The 19,762-nt window shown below is 42.6% G+C and overlaps 1 protein-coding gene across 1 annotated transcript in view; it reads right to left on the bottom strand.

Annotated features, from left to right (window-relative positions):
* LOC124596511 overlaps window positions 1-19,762 on the bottom strand; it is a 208,244-nt gene that overhangs the window by 177,216 nt on the left and 11,266 nt on the right. The gene's annotated exons all lie outside the window — the stretch shown is intronic.

Genomic DNA, 19,762 nt, shown 5'->3' with positions numbered 1-19,762 from the left:
AGCCATATGTTTTTAAAGTGAACGTTTCCTTCCGAAGAGGCCTAAAAACGCAAAATCCGTACCAGAATAAGAAAAAAAAAATGTATAAATTTGACTGTAAGACTAAAGTGCTGCATATAGCCTTACGCAGAATAAAACAAGGAAAATATTGGTGTATCACATTTTGCGATACATTTATCGATTCGCTCATAATTAAAGCGTAAATTCGAGTGTCCATAATAAAAATCCTATAGTAAGAGGAGTCGTCAGGAATCTAATCTGATCAGTTTAAACAAATAAAAATAAAATAAAAACAAATGATGTATACATAACATAACAATGTAATATACATAGCGGTATTACTACGAAGAACAATATCCAGTAGAGACGAATTCCAATGCAGAGGCGCTGAGTAAAGCAGGTCGAGCCGCGAGCTGTATTACTATGTGAGCTAAGACCGCAGAGACCAGAGTGAGTTGCTTTGCTCAACGCTCTGGCTAGAGTCGAGAACGGTGAGATGAGCGTTGAACGGGCGAGTTCCGAGTGTGGGGGAGCGATGAACGGCCACCAGACACCCACTCCGAGACAAATCGTCCGTTCTCTTGCGAGCAGGTTGTTGCCAGTAGTTCTTATGTTCTCCGCTAGGAGGCTCCCTGTCCTGTTGCTCGCATCAACTGCCCAGAGGGCAGGACGTGCGACTGAAACGATCGCCGACGGAGTGCGATGCTAAATTAAGCTACTCCCTTCGACCATAAATATAATAGACTGGCTCTGACGTCATTTTCGTGGCTCCAACATCTCTGGGCTGAAGTCACGTGAATGGTGGCAAAACTCGGTTGTGTCGTGTTGCGCTGATGGCTGTACTCAGCGTTTTGTCGGGGAAATGGCATTACATTTCACGTGTTTCTATGATAGTGCAGATGCGTTTATTGAAATCTGCTGAAGTAACTTTTATATGTTTTTTACACTTGAAATAGAGTATCACGTAAATTAAAGTGTTGAAAGTGATGCCTGTAAAGTCAGACTCATATTAAATTTTGGAAAGTATCTGTGATAAATCGGTTACAGAAGTAAGTATAATCGTTTCTCGTTCCTACTCATACGTTCCGTAAGGATGAAAACCGAAGGCAGCGTTGGACACAGGCCCTGAAACGGAAAAACTTTAAGCCATTTACACATACGCGCCTTTCCTCGAAGCACTTCGCAGAGAAGTGTTTTGATAGGTTAGTTATTATTTACAATGTATATCCATAATTTGTATTTACAGTGTCTGTCATTTTTCAACCTGGGCTCCAAAATTATTTTCTGAAACTGCAAAGCCTCACCTTTCATCTAAAATATCATGTTTTTTTTAAACTGATAGTTGAAACTTTTGTAAAAATAGTGGGAACTGAACCTTTGAAGTACACCTAAAATTGATACTCTAAAATGGACCTGCTCCTGAAGCAAACAATTTTGACACCTATAGTTGACATAATTCCCATAGCCCATTTTCTTTTATAAGTGACTAAAGCTCGAAACGTGGCGAATACAATGTTTAAAGTTTTTCACGAGCCCACTCTTACTGTTTAAAAGAATTTTAACGACATTTTACGATAATTGATAGTTTATAGTAATTTCGTCCCGCTGCCAACCAGAGTGGCGTTCGATGTATTTGTTAGATTTTATAAATGGTACTTTGAACAAATCCAGATCAAATGTAGTTCTGGCAAAATTTTTCACAAATAAAAAAGTTGTTTTTGTTGGAAGCGTTTGGCAGTCAATTGAGAAATGTGGGGAAAATCCGAGACAAACATAGGATGGCAGACCGCTGATTTGAAATCCCGCCACGTTTTGCCAACAGTCACGTGGTTTATGTTGGAGCAACACTAGCCCCATAGCTTCTGCACAGCAAGGCCAGTCTACTAGTATCTATGGTCGAAGGCTGCGCCAGACGCTGCACGCGGCAGAGGAAGCACAGAGACGGCACGGCATATGTGAAACATAAAATCCAATGGGGCACTGCACAATGCAGGCAGGCAAGGCAGAAGCAGGGCAGAGGCCGGCGCTGGCTGTGTTGTGTGGCGTGCAGTGTGCTCTGACCAGCAGAGGCCCCGCTGATATGCTCCGTCTCTCTCTCTCTCTCTCTCTCTCTCTCTGCTGTGGGAAACGTTTGGAGCTACCGTTCTTTTTTTCTGAATCACTGATTGTTCACTCCTTTGAAATATTCAACTCTATGAATCAGTTCAGGAGCGGATCCCCCATCTCTAATCCCTAGCAGTCGACCCTATCACTACGACAGTTCAGTCGTTTGAGCCTCAAGCCGACCTCACATTACAGTGGACGCTGACTTTGATGACTCATCGACTGGACGACTATCCCAGTTGGGCGGCCAGTTTCTTTCCCGTTTGAAGAATGCTTCCACTTACTCCAGCAGTGTGTATTTGCCTAAAGTCATAGTGTGTATTTGTCTAACGTGATTGCGGTGTCGTCGATAGTCGTTTATGTCGCGTCTGGGTCGTCCACCGCACAGATGCTTCACGTCCAAGCAGCACCACCGGCGACTCCAATGTGGACGAGGCTAGAGCCGCACCACGCCGAGTTTTCAGGCGCCACTGCTGTGAAATACGACCGCAAGCCGTCTCTAAATTCCGACTCGGACTACGTCTCCAGCGGGTGTTCTATCTCTGCCTCCAGACTGCGGAGTTGACATTTCAATGCTCTGCCGAGCTATTGCAAGTCTTGTGTTTAGAGAGTGCATTAAGTTCTGTCCTACGCACAAATGATGTTGTAACTGTATTCCGACATTCAAACTTAAAGCTTTCACGTAACTCTGTGCGTATTGCTGTTTCTTGTCTATCACACTGTACTTGTATACATTATTTCACGTGTGTTTACAGCAGTCAAACAATGGAGAGCGATAAAGGTAAGTTTCATTTTCTACTATATAAAGTGTTTTGTTATTTGACTGTTGGTACTACTAAACTGAATTTTCTCTGTGTTCACCTCCGAGTACAAACACAGAATACAGCAGTGACGTTAAAGAAGTAGGTATTTCCTTAACTATGTTTTTTACTCACGCCGTATTCTGTGCTGAGGATGCTGTCCTTAACCATTCAACAGTTCTCCTACGTATTGTTTACGTCCATCCTGAAGGACCATGACATCTGTAAAACTTAATTTTGATCTTTTTTCTTCTTCCACATATATTCCTGTGCCGAAATTATCATTCACCCCCTGTAATGCTTCTCGAACATACACGCCAAACGAAAGTGGTGAGAAGATACAGGCCTGCCTGACTCCCTTCTTAACGTCTTGATTTTCAGCTTTCATCTCTGTCTGTAGTGATTTCTTGCTGATGTATATGCATTTCAGACCTAAAAATTTTTCCATACCCGCAAATGCTGCGTAAGTATCATTTTTTTATGAATCTGCTGTCTTTCACTTAGCGCTAAATGTATACAAGAAACACAGGAAGGTTTTGAAAAAAAGTGTGATTTTAGGGGAAATGGACATGACTTGCAGGAAAATAAGTCTAAATTTCGTAAAATGAAACTGTAAGTGTTTTGTCTACAAGGTGCACGTTGAAATCTTCAGTCAAGTGCAGATTAAAGAGCAGGCAGAAGGTAGGATTGCATCGAAGACCATTACAATGAAGAAAAACTATTCTGATGTGTGATAAACGAGGAAGATGAGGAACTTGTGAAAGAAATCGCTTATCCAATAACGTGATCATCGTTTGATAGAGAACTGATTGATCGGACCTCAAACAATACAGCTTGAGTCGATGATGGACTTTGGATTCGTTCGGAGTTAACTGCAATCTGTGGGGATAGGGATCTGTGTGACTGGAAAGTTATTTGAGTGGATGCGAAAAATTTATGAAACGGATGAGATACTGTCAGATTTTCAGAAAAGCATTACCACTGTATTAGCAAAGAATATGATCTTTCTGAGAAGTCAGGCGTTAAGGAGCTGAGCGAATGGAAGGCATTCCAGCAATATAGCTGGATATTATAGGTAGCTCCACATTCCGCTAGAGTCTGCATGGTTCCCCCTTTTTAACACAATAATAGGCGGAAATGTCTATGAGACAATTATCTGGTAAGACTACAAACTAAACTATTGAAATGGTTTAAAAAGCTCCAGTTAGATGTAGCGGCATATTATTATATTGGCTCTGTATTCTTTTGTCACGTTTATCCTATAGAACCTTCTCATCCGACGTTTCGCCTTTTGTGCTGGGATTTTGTTCCGTAAGACTCTCCCTGCACGTAGCCTGTTCCAGGGTGAATGTCACGGCAAGAGGACAGAAATTTTGGATCAAAACGTTCTAGAAGAGTGACGCTGTACCGATACCCGTTAAACTTTAATATCGTCGACAACGAAGCAAGCTACTTTTCTATTCTTGTTCTGAGCGTAACAAGATCGGTATGCGGCGGACGTAATACCCTTGAACATTATTATTGTGGTAAATTCTGATCGCCATCTGTGGTATTCGGAAAGTTGCTTCTACGACATTGTTAACTTTCGGACTGCTTTCCGCTCTTTACCTGCTGTTAAGCTACCGAAAGTTAGGCTTCTCACCTCAGCAGTCTCCACGATAAATGCAGAACATCTGTTTCCGCAGTCGAAATGAAGGGTTTCTGTTCAGCAGTAGTTTCTCCTGAAACAATAGATAACTTGTTTTGTTGATCGCTGTGGGCATATATACAAGCCAGCTGAATAACAGTAACGACGCGCCGCGCCGCGCACATTCCTCCAACACAGTCTTTGAGTCCCAAGAATCTGATCGACCGCATAGTCAACTGTATCGTTACCGCAATACACTTGCATCTAAAAACCTGGACACCGCAAGCCACGATAGGGTAAGGCGGAGGGTACTGTGGGTACAGTCATCACTAATTCTAATCGTTTATTCCAATTCTCGGTTACACATTATTTAAAAACTTTCTGAGACTTGGCTTATTAAAGGAATATTGTTCCTATAAAAGTGGCATGATCCCGAAACGGATGAGGGTAAAATAAAGAAAACAAATACTTGCCGTCAAAACCATCGAGGTGGAAGTTGTCGAAAACCCACCGTATGAATTCGCAATCCATCATGGTCCTATCGTACCTCAGTGAAGTGCTGCCTATGTACATAAATGATTTGGCGGACGGGGTGGGCAGCAACGTGCGGTTGTTCTCTGATGATGCCATGGTGTACGGTAAGGTGTTGAGGTTCAGTGACTGTAGGAAGATACAAGACGAAACAGACAAAATGTCCAGTTGGTGTCATGAGTGATAGCTAGCCCTAAGTGCAGTAGCCAAGAGCCATTTTGCATCTGGTATGCGATACATCAACTAGAAAGTATTTTGGTGTGTGGAATACAAATATACCTTTCAAAATGTTCTCGCGCGTACCATTTTGGAGTTTTAAAGGTTTTTTTTTATTTTTCGTATTCAGTACTTCGCTTTTTGTTGTTCCTCTGTTTGGATGTTTTATTGTTTGTTTTTGATTTGCAGAGCAGAGCTAGAAGATCTACAAATCGTCAGTAAATGGTTGGTGTGGTAATCCAGTGCTGTGAAAGAGATCCTCAGTGAGTGTTTCCTGTGAAAGATAGTGCAAACTTTTTGTGTTTAAAACTTACGCTAAGAAAAATGGCAACAAGAAAATCTTGTTGCTGTCTAAACCAACCCGAGAAATTTTGTTATGTTTGGGGGAAATTCATTCCAAAAGCCAAAAGAAAACCAATCACTTATTTTGTTAAAAAGGCATATAAATTGTATTTTAATTGTCCTGTTGGTGACCAAGATAAAAATTTTGCACCTCATATTGCCTGCATAACTTGTACTACAACATTAACCGAGTGCTTGAAAGGAAAACGCCGAGCCATGCCATTCGCTGTTCCGATGGTGTGGTGTGAGCCTAATGACAATTATTCAGACTGTTACTTCTGTCTTACAAATATTTCGGGACATTGAAGCAAAACTAGACATAAAATAAAGTATCCAAATGTATCTTCAGTGCATTTGGTTGTGCCCCATGATGGGGGGTTGCCTGTTCCTGTCTGTAACTTGAAAGCCACAGAACCAGACACCGTGTCAAGTGAATCGGAAAATATTGAACATATAGAAGAGTACTGCCCTCAACATCATGACGCTCTTCAAAAGGAACTGAACGATTCGGTTCGTGATCTAAAACTTTCGAAACAGCAAGCTGAATTCTCGGGGTCGAGACAGCAACAACAGAACCTTCTAGCTCCAGTGATAAAAATTTCCTGTTTCAGATCAAGAGGTGTCTCCTTCGCTCAGTACTTCGATATGCAGAATTCTATGTGTGTATGTAGAGATGTCAATGGTCTGATGATGAAGCTTGGTGTACAACTAATCCACAGGAGTGGTTACTATTTATTGACTCCAGTAAAACCAGCTTGAACGTAGTACTACTGCATAATGGCAATGGATTTCCATCGGTACCTTCGGCTTACGCAGCAGACATGAAAGAAAGTTATGAAACTATGGCTTTGCTGCTAGAGGCAATCAAATATAAGGATTATGAATGGCAGCTTTGCCGTGATTTAAAAGTTTTTGCCCTCCTTACAGGATTACAGGCTTTATTCACGAAGTATTGCGGCTTTTTGTGCCTTTTGGACAGTCGTGACACCAGGAACCACTATACTGTCAAGGAATGCCCTATAAGGAATTCATATGTTTCTGAAAACGTAAATGTGAACAATACCCCATTGGTGGAGTCCGATAAAATCATGTGCCTCCGCTTAATATCAAGTGGGGCCTTATCAAGAACTTTGTACAAGCTCTGAATAAAGAAGGGGAGGCCTTCAATCACTTAAAAGTAAAGTTTCCCAAATTAAGTAAGGGAAAAGCTAAAGAGGGTATATTTTCTGGACCACAAATAAGAAAATTACTGAAAGATCCTACCTTTGATACCAAACTCAAAGATATCCAATTAGCTGCTTGGTCTTCTTTTAAAGCAATTGTGAAGGGCTTTTTGGGTAACAGAAGAAACAAAAGCTATGTTATCATTGTGAATTATCTGTTGGAGAACTATAAGAACATGGGGTGTAGAATGTCGCTTAAAATTCACTTTTTACGTTCTCACCTTGATTTTTTACCGGAACATTTCGTAGCCGTAAGCGATGAGCATGGCGAACGCCTTCACCAAGACATTCTTACCATGGAACACCGTTACCAGGGCCATTAGAACCCTTCGATGATGGTTAACTACTGTGCGGGTCTTGTTAGGGAAAGGGATGATCCGGCAAACAAAAGAAGAGCTTCGTCGCATTTTTCGGCCACAAAAGACCATTAAAGGTGAAAATATCTTCTGAACTAATTTGGACCTTTTATTGACATCATACCCATATATACATACAAAATAGTATTGATTTCAAACGTTTTGAATGTGTATTTCTATTTCACTTAATTGTGTCAATTATCGCTATTACCATTTTTTATTCTGCTGTGTATCTAGGAAATGTAACGTCATAGAAAGGAACTGATTTTACTAGTGTATTAGGCATCCCAAAATTAGGTAAATCCAACCATTTACAAACCAGATACAGAAAAAAGGTTAAATTTGTTAACTAATGATGTAGAAAAATGCAAGCTAGCACGGATGAGTAGGAAGAGCAAACCTGTAATGTTTGGTTATATTGTTAGTAGTGTCCTGTTTTATACAGTCACGTCAGATAAATATGTGATCATAACGTTGCAAAGCGATAGTAGGTGGAACGAGGATGTGAGAACTGGCAGGGAAGGCGAATAGTTTATTGGAAGAATTTTAGGAAAGAGTAGTACAGCTATAAGGGAGACTGTATATAGGACGCTGGTGCGACCTATTCTTGAGTACTGCTCGAGTGTATGGGATCTATACCAGGTCGGACTGAAGGAAGACATCTAAGAAATTCAGAGGAGACCTGCTAGATTTTTTACTGGTGGGTTTGAACGACATGGAAGTGTTACGGAAATGCTTCGGGAACTCAAATGGGAATCCCCGGTGGGAAGGTGTTCTTTTCGAGAAACACTATTGAGAAAAATTAGAGAACCGGCATCTGAAACTTACCTGCAGAAAGATTCTACTGCCGCCAATGACATTGCGCGTACGAATCACGAAGATAAGTTACGAGAAATTTGGGCTCATACGGAGGCGTACAGATAGTCGTTTTTCCCCCGCTCTATCTGCGAGTGGAACACGAAAAGAAATATGTAGTGCTACAGGGTACCCTCCGCCACGCACCGTACGGCAGCTAGCGGAGTTTCTACGTAGATGAAGAGGGGATGTGTACCCCATCTGGCCAAAAGTGTACGGACCAACCCTACGTAATGCGGAACGGGAAACCAGATGGCACGATAGGCGGATCCGCCAGCATAAAAGGAGACTGTGAGTACTGTGTTTGCAGTAGAGAAGCAGTGTCCGGAGAATGGATCTGTCGGGAGAGCTCATTGCATTCGATCGAGGACTGGTCATTAAATGATGCCTGAGTGACAAAGCCATCAGTGAAATTCCAACTTTTCTAAAAAATTGCCCAAGTCGACAGCACTATAGACCTATATCTCTAACGTCGATCAGTTGTAGAATTTTGGAACACGTATTATGTTCGAGTATAATGACTTTCCTGCAGACTAGAAATCGACTCTGTAAGAATCAGCATGGGTTTCGAAAAAGACGATCGTGTGAAACCCAGCTCGCGCTATTCGTCCACGAGACTCAGAGGGCCATAGACACGTGTTCCCAGGTAAATGCCGTGTTTCTTGACTTCCGCAAGGCAATAGATACAGTTCCCCACAGTCATTTAATGAACAAAGTAAGAGCACATGCACTATCAGACCAATTGTGTGATTGGATTGAAGAGTTCCTAGATAACAGAACGCAGCATGTCATTCTCAATGGAGAGAAGTCTTCCGAAGTAAGAGTTATTTCAGGTGTGCCGCAGGGGAGTGTCGTATAACCGTTGCTATTTACAATATACATAAATGACCTTGTGGATAACATCGGAAGTTCGCTGAGGCTTTTTGCGGATAATGATGTAGTATATCGAGAGGTTGTAACGACGGAAAATTGTACTGAAATGCAGGAGGATCTGCAACGAGTTGACGCATGGTGCAGGGAATGGCAATTGAATCTCAATGTAGACAAGTGTAATGTGCTTCGAATACATAGAAACATCCTTTATCATTTAGCTACAATATAGCAGGTCAGCAACTAGAAGCAGTTAATTCCATAAATCATCTAGGAGTAGGCGTTAGGAGTGATTTAAAATGGAATGATCATATAAAATCGGTAAAGCAGATTCCAGACTGAGATTCATTGGAAGAATCCGAAGGAGATACAATCCGAAAACAAAGGAAGTGGGTTAAAGGACACTTGTTCGCCCACTGCTTGAATATTGCTCACCAGTGTGGGATCCGCACCAGATAGGGTTGACAGAAGAGAAAGAGAAGATCCAACGGAGAGCAGCGCGCTTCGTTACAGGATCACTTAGTAATCGCGAAAGCGTTACGGAGATGATAGATAAACTCCAGTAGAAGACTCTGCAAGAGAGACTCTCAGTAGCTCGGTACGTGCTTTTGTTGAACTTTCGAGAACATACCTTCACCTAGGAGTGAAGCAGTATATTGCTCCCTCCTACATATATCTCGCGAAGAGACCATGAGGATAAAATCAGAGAGATTAGAGCCCACACAGAGGCATACCGACAATCTTTCTTTCCACGAACAATACGAGACTGGAATAGAAGGGAGAACCGATAGAGGTACTCAAGGTACCCTCCACCACACACCGTCAGGCAGCAAGCGGAGTATGGATGTAGATGTAGACGTTAAAAAACTGAACTGCGCCCGGACAGGCCGTGAAGGCGTAGCGATATTGACCGGCCGCCGTGTTATCCTTAGGCCACAGGCGTCACCGGATGTGGATATGGAACGGCATGTGGTCAGCACACCGCTCTCACGGCTGTATGTCAGTTTACGAGACCGAAGCCGCTACTTGTCAATCAAGTAGCGCCTCAGTTTGCCTCACAAGGGTGAGTGCAACCCGCTTGCCCACAGTGCTCGTCAGACCGTATGGTCACCCATCCAAGTGCGAGCCTAGCCCGACAGCGCTTAACTTCGGTGGTCCGACGGGAACCAGTGCTACCACCACAGCAAGGCCACTCCAAGTCGACAGTTGCGGTGCGGATGTGAAGCGGGAACGAGAAGGAACAACTGAAGCTAAACCAAGACGAGGCAGACACTAATGCCGAGCATTGCGGAAGGTGGTTGTAAGGAGTCTCACATTATCAGCAAAAAGAATCACTCCTGATTTCCAGACCGCTACCAGTCGACCTGATAGCACACTGACGGTGGGTAGCGAATTAAAAAAGAACAGGGTCGAGCAGCTCCTCATAAACCTCACATTTCTGTAGACAGAAAGAGAGTCACTGAGGTTCTGGAAGGTACAGGTAGTGGTGTGGAGCCATACCGACTCCAGTGTCGTGGCCAGCTGAGCTAGGTTTCCAGTTTGAGCGTCCATGACGTGAACAGTCTGCTCTAGGTGGTTCCACACATTCTCGATTGGGTCTAAATGAAGGAAGTTCGGTGGCCAGGGAGTACGGTAAGCTTACCATGGCGCTGTTCGAAACCTGCACGTACCCTGTGAGCTGTGTCCTGCAAGTAGTTCCATCATGCCGGGGAAAAGGCAGCTGGATGCAGGAGTGGACATGGTCCCCAAAGATAGATTTCTATTTGTGTCAATCCATTGTGCGTTGCAGAAAGACGAGATCGCCCGTGGAATGAGACGAAAACATTCCCCAGAATATGTAGCTCTCCCTCCTCCGGCCTGTACACTTCCGACGATTCCTGCAGGGCTGCATACCCCAACGGCCATCTGTCCGATGAATCATGAAACGTGGTTCATCTAAAAAGGCCACCTGTCGCCACTCAGTGGACGTCGGGCCGCGGTATTGCCGTTCAAATTCCAGCCATCGTCGCCGATGAACAGGTCTCAGCATGGGCGCATGAACCAGGCCTATCCGCAGCAACGTTCGCGGAGCGGTCGTTGACGAGGCATTGTCGGCAGCCCTTCGCTCATCTGGACAGTCAGTTGCTTTACGAGTAGCACGTCCGTTTGCCAACACACCGCAACCAGTCGTTCACTTCTGTTATCTATGGCCCATGATGCAAGACAGGTTCATCGGTGCCGATTGTCGATAGCGTCGTTTTACCATGGATCGTGTACTTTGTCGAGCTGGGCGCGAACAGTTTAAAAACTTAGACATTACGAAAATGATTCCACGCTTGGCCCGAAAGCCAATGATCATGTGCTTTCGGACGTCAGGTGAACCACTCCGTTTCCTCATTATGAAAACGACTGTTCTGTTTTCTGCGTCCTCAAATTCAAATGGCTCTAAACACTATGGGACTTAATATTTGAGGTCATCAGTCCCCTAGACTTAGAACTACTTAAACCCAACTAATCGAAGCACATCACACACGTCCATGCCCGAGGCAGGATTCGAATCTGCTACCGTAGCAGCAGCGCGGTTCCGGACTGAAGCATCTAGAACCGCTCGGCCACAGCGGCCGGTTCTCCGTCCTCCCCACACTCTTTGTATACCCTCCTCTGCTAGTGATTCCATCTGCCATATGTGAGGGGTTGTTGTACATTGACTAGAACATAGGCGGTGAGCACATTAACGTCATTTCATCATGTACGTTACCATAGCAACATAACATGTTTCAGGGGCTATAGTTTCGCCACTTCAAGACGCACTCAAGTGAATGTTGAGTAGCCGGAGGGTGTAGCTTTCGCTCCAACACATGTATTTTAAACATGAACCTAAAAAATGAGAAACGATAATTTTTTCATTGTCTGTGTGTGCAACGTGAAAGCTTTACATATTTGTTAAAATTTTGTATGTTTGTTTGAAGCAAGGTGGAATATACACATAATCTAGCGGCAGGAAATCATATACAACACTGAGATATATTGGAAAAATCATGAAGAATTGTAGGACTGGAAAACTAAAACTGACCGGGAAAATATTTCATATGCCTTAAGATAGGCAATCCGACACAGCTCAACTGCACTGATAACAGATGATGTAAGCTGAATTGCCTACCTGAAAGTGCGTGTAATATTTTTCCGCCAAGTGTTTTATTGCTCACCGTGTATAAATCACCCACCAAAGAAGAGCTACATGAAACACTCAGTCTACTGTCGTTAGAGGTGATTGGCAGAAGACCGTTATGGAAATGCTGGTCATACATAAGCGGCAGAAGCCGTAAGAAAAGTATTATGGACCGCGGTGACGATTTCTGTTGAAATTCCGAGTGCAGACGTCCGAAAAAGAGTTTCACAACATATTAACAAATTAGATGCCATCGTACCATTTGGTAATCACATATTTTAATCCGAAGTTGCTGGTCGAGGCGTGTTTTGCGCGGTCCCTCCCGCCGAAGGTTCGAGTCCTCCCTCGGGCATGTGTGTGTGTGAGTGTGTGTGTGTGTGTGTGTGTGTGTGTGTGTGTGTTGTTCTTAGCATAAGTTAGTTTAAGTAGTGCGTACATCTAGGGACCGATGACCTCAGCAGTTTGGTCCCTTACAAATTCACACACATTGGAACATTTTGAGGCTTGTTTTGATTGTGGTGATATTTTTTTTATTGTTGATGAGTACTAATTACAATACAAGCACATATTTTCTTCATGTCAGTGTAATCTGCAAGAGTACAAGGGACACAGCTCTCCATTTCCAGATCGGACTAAAATTTCTCTAGAAACGTTGCTCCAGTAGTTGAAAATAGGTGTTTTTCTGATCCTTTGGATGTAAATGAACAGTAATAATGAAACAAATCTTTAAAAAATGGTAGTTAATTTGTTAAAGACTCATTCAGCTCGCGAAATGAGCACGACGAGATAATCGGAGAAATTATAGCTCGTACACAATTGCGGTTTCCGCACACTGTTGCGGATCATAAGAACAAAGTGGGGAATTATTTGTGGTACCGTGAGCTCCCAGGGCCCCATAAATGTTTGTAGTGTACACTTCAAACGTGAGAAGGCTAAGAAATTTGGAGAGATCTTGCGAAATGCTTCACTGTAATGTTTAGAAGTAGATTCCATTGCCATTCTGAATGAGGGAGTGCTCCATGTCCTAACAAACTCTTTGATTGCGTGAGTTTTCTGAGAATCTTGAAGTACCTTGGAGGTAGTATGGTGGTGCCTGTAGCCGTGATTTCCAAACGCCCCTCATCTTGAACATCCCAGAGCACAATGAGCATGACTTTTCGTGTTGATGACATGGTGCTGAACTATCCTGTAGCAGTGATCACTTGTGGCTGAACTACATTGATGCTCTCTCATTTTCGGGGTCAATATGGTGAACCCAGTTTTCATCGCCTCTCACAATGTTGTTAAGGAACCCTCTTGCTCAAAACGCAAAACGCAAAAGATCCTTTTAACAGATTTCAAAATTCGTCTGTTTCATATCGGGAGTGGGCATTCGAAGGACCCATTGTGTACAGAGTTTTCTGGGCCGCAGTTGTATAATGATGGCCCGTACAGGTTTTCGTGACATAACACACGTACCTGAGAGCTATCCCTGTTAACCGAAGATTTTCTCTGATGCGTTCATCACCCTGATTCCGATGAGGCTCGTACGTTGCCGTACGCGATCGTCCACTCCGAGCCATGTCACACACGCTGTTTCCTCCGTTACGAGCATGAACAACCCAATATCACGTATTATTGATGTCAAAGTCATTACCGTACGCCTCTTCAATTCTCCTATGGATTTCAACTGGAGGCACGTTTTCTGCGGGTACAAATTCTACTACAACACGCTGTGTGTTAAAATCCGACGTAGTTACGTTGACACCTTTTTACATGCAACAATTCGGAGCCCTCTAGCAGAAGAGCGTTGCACTTGCGTAAGCGAAACAGGAAAGTCGAGAAAGTAATCTGCCTAATACGTCACATTTCAACCGATGTCGAGAAAAGAATAAAAAATTGATAGGCATTATTTCTCAGCACGCCTTCGTATCCTATTGACTATTAAAATTCCGACACCAGAAGCTATCACCAAAAGTGACATTCTACTTACTTTTGGTGTATCGTATACCATCGGAGAAATGGGCCTATTAGTGCACGAACAGGTGAATTTGACCTTGTTTAAAAGAGTTTGACTGAGAAGTGGCGTACAAGCCAATTCATTCTACCCTCCCAAGTACCTTTAAAATATTGCAAAAAATTTTGACATGCGAACATATTAGCAATATTTAAAACATACGACTCGCCACCCACCCACACTAGCCCCCCTAACTGTAACTCGCTCACAACTGCTAGTCCATTACTGTCACTCACTCATACCACTCCACTCCCATTTGCCCACACTGTCAATCATCAGGCAAACTCTTTGTGTCCCTCTGTCTTCCATGCCACAGCCTTATTGCCCTTCGATATGTCCCACTACTGCTGTCTCCTCTCACTGTAACCTTTATCCCTCTTGCTCTCTCATTCTTACCTTTCCACACTGCTGCGTCTATCACTAACTCCCTCTTTCCCGTTTTCATTGTCATAGGCTCTGTCTCTCATTATCATAGGCTCTCACCCATTTCCACTTTTCCCCTTCTTTTTATTCCTGTTCCAGCACTGTATCCCTCTCTTTCTCTCACACTGCGATTGTGTTGTCTCCTTTGCCCTTTCTATACCATAACCATTATCTATTACCTTCCAGTATTCATTACTTTTTCTTCTCTTTCCCTCTGCCACTGTCTCCGTCTCCCTCAGCATAAAGAAGGACGAATAAGTTAGGAAAATTTTTCGAGAAGTTCTTGAAGGTGCTGAGGAAGGTAAATTGAGGCAGCTGGTACCCTACTTTTCAGTCAGAGTTTTTTAAACAGAAGCATATTCATCTTTTTTGTGTTCCTGTAGGAGCATTTTTGCTCTGATTCTCTTCTGTTCCCTGCTACAACCGGCGTGCCACACATATGAGAAAGGCTTTAAGAGTCAGTAAAATTTTGACAGCATATGTTGTTAAATTGAAATGACGCAAAAGTAATTTTACACCTGAGACCAGATTTTACATGCGTAAATATTTTGCATTTGCTTCAGTGCTAGAACATGTGATTCCCACAACGATTCTGGTAGTAACTCGAACAGTTTGTAGCATATTTCTCAGTGCTATGTCATTTCATAAACTACGTTTTCGCTTAACGCCGGATTTTATGTGTATAGGAAGGGTAATTTTGAACTTCTGTATACCCTAAATGAATAAAGAAATGCAGAAAATTTTCCAGATCGTTCTGTATTGGGATCTTAGGAATATATTGAAATATTTCTGCCGTTTTCTATACAAAGCCGTCTTGAAATCAACGAAAAATGGTAAAAATTCCATATTTTTCAGAGTATTCTAAGGAACTGCGGATGAACAACTGATGCCTACATATGCCCCTTAAGGTCCAACTGAATAGGGTTAAGATTACCATAAATGTGCTACACGAATTGGTATATAAGCAGCTATTCCCTACGTGTAAAGCTTTTGTACTGCACCGGTGCATTTTAGCATTTCTACGAACGACAGTTCTATGGCGGAAGCGCAGTACACGCTGAGGTATTAGGTGAGTGGTCTAGGTCATGATCATAAAACGAACTTGAGCGTTATTGAAACGGGGCAGAGGCTAATATAAAAGCAACTGAAGAGACGAATTCCATAAGTCCTTCCAGTTGTGTCGGTTTACTCTTGGATATTCTGCCCCCATGAAACATTTTCGCACCCACGTGCGTGGTTTCCTTTTTCCCTTCAATGATTAGTTGCACAAAACTGGAATCACGTCTGAAAACACGTGCCCAATTTTTGTTCTGTGTTTCATGGTTATGATTTCTGGGTTTTTAGCTCGACTGTTTTACTGTTTCAAGATTATACTCGATACTGCAGTTCCTAAAGTATGTAACACCTTACAGTTCGCCAGCTTGTGGTAAATTTATGATCGCAAATAGGTGTCATGTACTTAACATTTTGAAATTATGTGCGTGCAGTACTAAGACTAGTTTTTAGGATTTCGTAGCTCATTCGGCCGAAACGAAACCACGATAGGATTACTTTGTGGTCCGTCTACCTGTCCGCCTGTTAAGACCCGCTTTTCTCAACGTGTAGAGGCATTATGTCAAATTTATTTGAAGTACTATGGTCTACGGTCCCTTTGGCGGTGTACAGTATTTAATACTCTAATACAGCAAATGCATTCGCAATGGCGATTATGAACAACTGTTGGCTGTGTCTTCGGATGCTGCCAATGAAATTCAGTGCTGCGCCGGGATTCGATCCCGTATTTCTCGCTTTACGAGAGCGGTCGCCTGAACAGTTTCGGTTATCCGTGCACGAATCACAGACAGACATAGCCTTACATATTTCGACGTCCATGTGTCACAAGTTTCTCTATTACGTTACGTATATTCCTGTCCAGGAAGGACATATTTATTAAGAGTCGAGGGCCTGGTATTGGCGAATAAATACTAAATAGCAGAGTGAGTGTTACTAAGATATAAGACGCAATGTTCCTTCAGATATGCATGCGTGTCTGATGGAACACTGCATTGTGCTTCTTAGCAGCACCGGAACTGCTATTTCGTAAAATATTTAAGCCTGTATGTCATTGCAACCAAAAGACACGACCATTTATATCACTTACTCAGATATTCGCTAACTTTCTCATCAAGACATGTAGGGTGCTTCCCGTTAACCTAGAATAGTGAAACCTGCCGAGAATCAAGGTTTCACAATATAATTGAAGAAAAATCTGAAATATATTAATTTTTAATTGTAAGGGGCGATCAAAAAGTTGCCACTCGAAGGCCGCTCAAACCTGAATCGGTCTGCCAATCACGCAAAATCGCCGTCTCCGTTGAGGCAACCATCCCACCGACGTACCAGGTTGAAGATTCTAGTTTGGTAAATCACCGTGTCCTACAGCATGAAAAAGTCCGTAACTGTCTGCTGCACATCCTCGTCAGACAGGAATCATTGACCCTTTAAGACCATTTTTGATGGACCGAAGGCGGGATAACTACAATGGGAGAGATCACGCCTACAGGGTGGGGACTCAAGTATCTCTCAGTTGAGGTGAAGTAGCTTCTGTAGGCCAGATAGACCGGCTTCTTTTGTCAAATCATGACCATCATGGAACTTGGCGCACAATTCTACAGACAGGCTGTCCCATACACATTCTTCATCCTCCGCTGGATATCTGCCGGTGTTTTCCTTAGGCAGCCAAGAAAAGAATAATAGAACGTTGGTCCAGCTTCGACGCGTTTGGTAATAACGTCACCATAGTTCATGTTTCCCCAACTAGCACACACTCTTAGGAAAGACACTAATGTCATACTAATCCAGTGCCTACATGTCGGTGCTTATATACCCGCACAGGAGTCGCGCTACGTTGAATAAACGGTGCAGCAATGCCCTCAAACTGAAACGTCTTGATCGCTCCTTATACTTGGTCTACAACTTCGCTTCCGCCGTTTTTTTCTCGAAGTTCGGGGTTTTATTGTGAAAAATTACAAAAAATTATGATTCATAGTATTGCCAATCGCTGGCCACTACATTCTCCCATCCTTCGGATAGCATACGAATGTCGTGGGGGAAGAACTGGGCGTCTTTTGTGGGGATCCATGAATCGATTGAATTTTGCCCTTGTTCATGTGATCGGAAGTGCTGGTCAGCCTGTCTGTATGTCACTGATCGAAAAAGGTGGCAGTCAGCAATGTACGGAGAATACGGCGGGAGGGATAGGACTTCTCATTTCAACGTTTCCTTGTATATTTTGACGGGTTTTGGGACATGGGGTCGAGCACTGACCTGCTGCTAAATTACCTTTACGCTGTATGATGGCCGTTTGTGTTTCAGTGCTGGGCTCGAACGCATCAATTGCTTTCGATAACGATGTCCTGTGACTTTCTTCGTCTGTTTCAGTAGCTACGAAAACGTTCTATCTTCCACAGCCAGGCCGGTCTTCGACATCAAAGTCACCGTTCTTAAGGGGTTGAAAACATTCCCTGCACGTTCTTCCACTAAAAGTTCCCTCACCATTAGTCCTACCCAGCATTTTAAGAGGCACAACCGCTAATTTCTTCACGTGAAAGCAGAAAATGAAAACTTTCGTTGACGTACTTAATCGAGAATAACCTTATGATGCAATCACAAATCGACTAATATTTTTATGGCATTATGTTTACAGATGCCTAAGCTTATTGTATTACACCTATTACCAACCACCTGAACCCTACTTACCGCTACTGCCGTCTACTGCAAAACGGAGGAAGCAAAGTTGTAGACCTAATACGTCACATAAATATTACTTTTTTACCGTTTATTGTCCGTCTGTCAGTTCGTGTATTGAAACACCATTTTCTCGGGAACAGGCGGAAGTATCAATTTGCAGTTTGTCAGTCCAAAGATACGGCCATTTATTTCACGTAGTTTGATACTCACGAACTTACTCATCCAAACCTATAGGTGAACTGCTAGTAAAGTTCTACGGAACCCTCAGAGCGCGTGTCCTACTCAGAATTGTCCTTTTTTTTTTCATCCCCTCATGACGATTCAGTTCTTATGGTAGCTACTGCCGTAACAATTACGTTTCAATATTTTGCTCAAGTATTTTCTTATCCAATTACGACGAAGTGATTGGATTCGAAACACAAGCTCGTAGCGGGAAGTTACAGGAATGATGCTGGCTGTCCTTTTTCTAAGGAACGTTGTTGTAACGGTTGATAATCAAATTATTTATTCTCTTTTTGCTACTAAGCATACGTTTTGTCTTCCGGACGTTCATGCGAGGTATAAATTATTTTCTGTTTTTGTGCATTTCGTCTGTAAGGAGCTGAAGAGAATATCGCACTGTCATCTGTATAACGGAAGTTACGTCTACCATTGATCATCGTTCTTTTGTCGAAACCTTAGAGTTATTTCTTAGAATATAATATAAGTGGGAATGCGACGGAGATAATATACACATTGTACAGCTCTAAGTTCATTTGAAACGTGTATCCTACCTCTATGTTGGCGCACGGAATGCAGAACAGTTTTTCCGCTATTTGCATATCTTTGTTATCAACCCCTGTTTATTCAAGCTAGTCAATACGGGTGTGGTGTTTACCATTGTCAGATAACTTTCGTAACCTATAAGGTAGAGAAGGACATTTTTGTGCTGTGACCTGAAGAGAATAAGTCTTTTGTAGCCAGCCCATTCCTAAAACCAGACTGAACTCCATAACAGTTTGCCTACGTCTTTCTCTTTAGTCGGTTTTGCAGAATTCTCAGGAACACTTTCGGAGACACTTCCGGATAATGAGTCATTAGGTGAATAAGTTTTAGTCACTAAATTGTTTGTTATCAAGCTTCTTGGCATAGTTTACGAAAATAGTACTCCGCCTTTTCCAAGGTATATACCCGATTTCCAGACATGGTTAAAAAACTTCATGACGATGTCAGAACGTCTATATGCTTGAAGATATCCCACAATATGATCCAAATGCTCTCTCAGATTTTGCGGATTTAAGACTTTCCTTAATATCAATGAAGAGCGAAAACAAAAATAAGATTCTTTCACCGCAGAAACTCTCAGTAGAAATAAAATTTTATCGTTCAGGTATTGAATTTTTTATGCAAAATATTTCATGGCAATGGATAAAACACAACTGTTGCTCACCTTATATTGACGTATACATCATACAGTATCATCCGAATTTCTGTTTCCATAGAGTTTGTAATTTGCGGCCAAACGATGCCTCTACCTAACGCAAGCAGTTACTTGCTATTCATT

Source organism: Schistocerca americana, chromosome 2, assembly GCF_021461395.2.
Source record: "Schistocerca americana isolate TAMUIC-IGC-003095 chromosome 2, iqSchAmer2.1, whole genome shotgun sequence".
NCBI lineage: Eukaryota > Metazoa > Arthropoda > Insecta > Orthoptera > Acrididae > Schistocerca > Schistocerca americana.
This window is presented reverse-complemented; position numbering and strand designations above follow the sequence as displayed.